Below are 6,000 nucleotides of genomic sequence, written 5' to 3' on the forward strand. Positions count from 1 at the left end.
TACACGATCGTCAAGAACCGGATGAAATCCCTAAAATGTGATGCACACCTAGATTAGGCCCCAAAGAAACTTAGACGAATAGGTTTGCTCGTTGAAAACTGCATACAAGATCATTAGCTCCAACACACAACTCGTTGTCCAGTCTCTCGTGCGACAGTCTGTTGTATATGCCTAATCAGCCCAACCTACTCCTGCTCACTGCATCAGGCCGCTCTATGCCTCTCGTTCGCAGCACCAGGCCCAAACCCAGCACGACAGTCACGCCTCCGTTTCTTCCACGCGAACAGTCTACCGAGCTGCCTCACACGAACGAAATCACACATTTGTTTGTATGTTTCCTTATGTGCCTTAACAAATTAGTATGATCTACTGTGCTGTCCGTCGCACTGATCCAATGTCTTACCTCCCTTTCTTAATTACAAGATGCTTCGTCTTCCTTCCCCTTGATCAACTCCATCGTGCCCTAATTCCGATTTTTTGGAAATTTATTGAGGAACTTGCTCCTCTTGGATGAGAGGGAGAGGGGGAGAGATGGAGAGAGAGAGAGAGCTTCACAAGTCTTTATTGATTCGTTCTCTTGAGGTCCCTTTTACAACTTCCTATAAGCCTATATATAGAAAAAGACATTGATATGATTCTTGCAGAACAACTAATCTAAAATTGGACCAAAAAATACTAACACCTTATATACTCGAAAAGCAAGTCTCTCAAGAGTCGTACCTTGCTAGACAAAATCTCTAGCCCAGAGCGATGAGTATGACCATATATGACTCTTAACTAATCCATGCACATCTCTAAAAGACTTGTTGACTTCAAGATAGGAAGAAGTTTTGGATTGCACTTTGACAATTGAAAAAAATAAGAAATAATGAAAATTAAAGGCTAAGTCGCAAAAGGATAGGGAATTAAGACTCACTCGATGGAAGATGAGCTACCACCTTATCAGGTGTGTCGAGTATGTAGTGCTTGTAGTTCATCCCCTCCTTTTGCAAGCTCAAGACAAACTCAAATTCTTCAAGAAAAAGGATTAGGAATCGCTACTCTGTACGGGGCATCTCCTTGGGACTAGTACCCACAAAACATACTGTGGTTGACTCCATAAAAAGGAACTTTTTCCTATAGTTGCTCGTCTCTCTCAACAAATAAATCCTAATTAGAAGTAAGGGTGAGAAAAGAATGCAGACGGCTTCAAGCTTTCTGGATCTGATCAAATTATGAAAAGGTAAGCACTCTGCTAGAGTTGTCTCTCTCATAAGAGGGAAGAAATGCAAGTAAGAGGATTAAGATACTCAACAAAATCTAGGAAAGAACTAGCTCATAGAGGCTGAGGATGGCTAACACATTACTAGAAAGGGATAGTCATCAACCACAATGAAATCGATCTAGATAAAAACATATTTCCTCATCCTTTGATGAATTTGGAGACTCTCCTCAAGAAGGAGCTCAAACCATGAAATCATCGCTAATATTGTACTTTGGTTTTAACGGTTCAATATCATGCCCTATAATTAATGAAGGACCATGAAAATTGAAACATAAGAATTTCTTAGCATATCAAGTTAGATGACTCGGCATGTCACTTAAGCTAAAGATCAAGTGAGTCATTTGGCAAGGTGGATAGATAAGGTAAGAGTAGAGTAATGATAAACAAAATGATCCCTAACTTGAATTTATAATAGGGATCGGGGAAGACAAAGTATTACATAGTACAGATGTCAAATTTTCAATGATATATCACAAATTTCTATATATTCAAAGTGACACCCTCGCTAATGCACATAAATGTGCATCTTTTTAGAAGATGCAAGTTACTCATTTTTATAGAAACAATTAGCATATTAATGATATGATGACCCCTTTACAGATGGGATTAAAGTATTGGATATAGATGTCGCTCATCATCTCCAATTAAATCAGGCCATCTAAAGAGTAAACGACAGACACATTGTGAGACAATGCTACCTCCTCAAGAATCATCAAATGGGGGTTGCGCACCATTTCCTACTCACCTTAAGCTAAGTAAGATGTCATAAATATCTAAAACTTTCATATATAAAGATCAAGGCACTCACCCTGTACAATATCCTTATAAAGCATTATGAAAAGATAATGAATCACTTGAATTAGAAGTCAAGTAACTAATTATAATAGGCACTCACCTTAGAGGAGCTCAACCAAGAGAGACATTTACCATAAAAAGAATTTAACTAGATACAACACTCGCCCATGTCATGAGGCACTTGCATAAGGCACAATTACTCAGGCCAAGGGAGATCCTCCTTGAGGGCCCTCACTTCATAAGAAGTTGCCCAATTAAGGCAATCACATTAGAAGAACTTGGCTCGAATAAAGGGACATATATTCAATAATCCAGAGATAATGATCCTAGAAGCTTGCATATTGCATTAACAAAAGAAGCAAAAAATACCACTATAAGCATACACTTATATCATTATCTTCCTTAAACAAAATAAAAAAGAAAAAGAAAGAAGATAGCAACGATATGATCTTTCCCATACAAGATTACAATCTAAGGTAAAATTTCCCAAAAATAAAAAAATAAAAAAAAGGCAACCTTGTTGTAGTTCCTAGGAATGTACTAAAAAACTGCCTCATAGAAATGTAGAAAGAAAGAGGAATTCGGGGCCTCATGAGAATGGGTGGTTCAAGTCTTCTTGTGAAAGCTCATTCTGAGGTGATTGAGCATGCTCTGGTTGTCCCCTTCAATAATGATATCCTTTAAATCATATGTCCATGGGGCGATGAGGGTCTTTAGGAAGATCATAGATTCAAGCTCATCAATATTACTATCCTTGTATTCCCATGTGTGGCTAACAACTAAGATGATGGTACCACACTCATCATAAATAATTTCATCAATGTCTGCTTTGCATGAAAAAAGATGGGTTATGTCCACATTAGCTTTTATCCATCCAGGCAGATAACACCATGAATGAGGGGCAAGAAGCAAGTGCTCATCCACCTAATAATAATAACTTCATCAATCAAGTCAACATCTTAGCTAGAGGCCAAATTTGCTAAAGTAATCAACTGTAGTCACACATCCTAGGTTTTCACCAAAGGCACTTGCTAGTGGTGTTGTAGCCATCAAAGCCATTTTCATTTGCCTACAATATTCAAATTATTTATTTATTGTATTACTTATTAGATATAATCTCTCATGTAGTATTTTTAACCCTATAATATTGGGTTGAAAGACATTTTTAGGACATAATGCAATTAATGCTCATAGAGAGTAATATAATTTCGTAGCTCTTTTCCTTACTTGCTTATCTCTTCCTTCTTCCCCTTTGTTGTTCAGGTTAGAATTGCAAATAGGGTCAAGATGTCACCTAGGGTGTCAATTTCGGGTAACGGGTAGGGTTCGGGTCGACCCGACTCGTTTTTGCAAACGGGTCGATTTTCTAGACCCGACCCAACCCGCAGACTGAAGCGGGATGTGGGAGTGACGCAAGATGCGAGACGCGGACTGACGCGAGTGACGCGGGACGTGGGCAGACGCCGGACGTGGGACGCGGACTGACGCGGGACGCAGGCAGACGCCGGACGCGGGCACACGCAATTTCAAAATATTAATCTTCTTTAATATTTTATTCAACTAAACTAACTAGCACCACTATCAACTCAAATTTGTTAATATTGAGATTACAGTTTTGAAACAGCTTTCTTACTGCTTCTAAGGCATCTTTTTTATATAAATTTAAATTTTTATATCAAAAAATTATTTTAAGAATCAATAAAAAAACTGTTTCAAATGAAGCCTACATTTATAATACAAAGATAAATAGATGAAGACAATTGGACAAGGATAACATCTGATGTAAATATCAAAAATATATGTTATTAAAAATATAGAATAAATATATTTATCACTCATAGAGTTATAATATGTATTTACATATGATATAAAATTATCTATATTAAAAATTAAGATAATAGCATTATAATTTCATGGATAAAATAAAATTTATACAATCCAATTATAAAATAATAAATTTTATTTTTGCCAGAAAATAAAAATAAATATTACAAAAAAATGTTTTAAAGTATTAATTATTAAAGAAATGTTTTCATGATACATATATTTGATGTCTGTATTATTTATTTAGTTATTATTTTTAAATTAAATACACTAATAATTTATTCAATATTTGTTAGAAGCATATCAAATAACTGTCACGAAATTTGATATTATAAATTAGAAAAAAAAATGAATGAAAGTAATATGGATAAATTTTTATTCAGAATACATTTCAAATTATTATTGATATGTCATCAAAAAATTATCTTGATTGGGCACGAATCTCAAGGCCAAAAATCAAGTTGGGAACTTCAAAAAATTAAATCTGGGATCATCTGAACTCCGATTTCAGCAAACTTATAGTCGAACTAATCGTCTCAAAAATATGAACCCAACGACATCAAATTCGACTCAATCCGAGTTCAAATGAGTCCAAATCAAGGACCCGAAGCACTGTTGGAAGGGCCGAACCACAATTTGGGTTACCAAACTGTTTCCAAACATGACATTCTTGTAATCGAATCGAGCGGCTCGACGAGACAAATTCAACGAGCCCAAGATTGCTGAATTCCGACATCATTAAGACTTTCAATTTTTTGACAAACGATACACGATCAAGAGATTCAATATCGATCGTCCATCCAACCACTCCCCATTTACCCCTAATCTCTCACATATTTACGGTCCATGCCACTTCAGAAATCTATAAATATATCCCTTATTTCTCTTGAGAGGGGACCCCAAGCAAGAAGAAGAAGAGAATAATGAGAAGAGAAGAAGGATAGAAGGTAAGAAACTCATCCGCAACCACCGCTGGAATTATGCCCGACTTCCATGGGACATCGAAATTTTGTCTAACTACCACGGAACGTCGGAATTCGGCCCGACCTCCAAATGACGCCGGAATTTTGCCTTACCTCCAAGTGATGCTAGAATTTCGCCCGACCTGCAAGTGACGCCGGAGTTTTGTCCGAATACTATCTAATGCTGGAGTTCTCCTCAGCCGCCAACTGAAGTCGGACTTCTACCCGACGCCGGACCTCCGCTCGTCGCCAAGTTTCTACCCGACGCCGGACTTCTGCCTATTGTCTCACTTTCGCGGGACATCTATCTAATGCTGGATTTTTTGTCCATTGCTGGATTTCTTCCTAACACCATCTTTCTAACCTTCGTCGTTAGACAACGACCCTTCTAACATCCGTCGCCCGCTAACCACGGTCCCTTTGAATTACGTCGCCCACCGACTACAGTCCTTCCGACCTCCGTCGCCTGCGACTAAGGTCCTTTTGACTTACGTCACCCACCGACTACGGTCCTTCCGACCTCCGTCGCCTGCCGACTAAGGTCCTTTTGACTTACGTCACCCACCGACTACGGTCTCCGTCGCCCGCTGACTACGGTCATGTCGACTTACGTCTCTTGCCAACTACAATCCTACCGACCTCCGTCACCCGCCGACTACAGTCCTTCCGACTTATGTTACCCATCGACTACGGTCATTCCGACTAGGTCAACAGTGACTCTCTTTTCTCATTATGTATTTCATATAATGTACATAGCCAAGGCCTTGCCCCTAAGGAAGAGCCTCAATTGTAATCGACTGCAAATAATAGTTGATTCATTTAAACTGGGCTATGCCTCATGGTTTTTCCCTATTTTCAGGAGTTTTCCACGTAAAAATCTTGGTGTCTCCTATAAATGCAACATTATCTCTTTTATCTGATTGCGTGCCAGATTTTCATACAACATTAATACGTTAAATATTATATTTTTGTACCGCCGCGAATACACTGGGACGCAATAATTATATTCATTTTAAAATAAATAAAAATAAAGTTTAATTAATTTCTTATAAATAACTATTAACTTTGACAGAATATTCAGATCCAATAAATATTTTTTTTTCCCTAAAATCGATTACAACGCCGCCTTCGCTTTTGCCGGTGAGCTAAGTGGCA

Source organism: Dendrobium catenatum, unplaced genomic scaffold (genome assembly GCF_001605985.2).
Source record: "Dendrobium catenatum unplaced genomic scaffold, ASM160598v2 fragScaff_scaffold_334, whole genome shotgun sequence".
NCBI classification, from domain to species: domain Eukaryota; kingdom Viridiplantae; phylum Streptophyta; class Magnoliopsida; order Asparagales; family Orchidaceae; genus Dendrobium; species Dendrobium catenatum.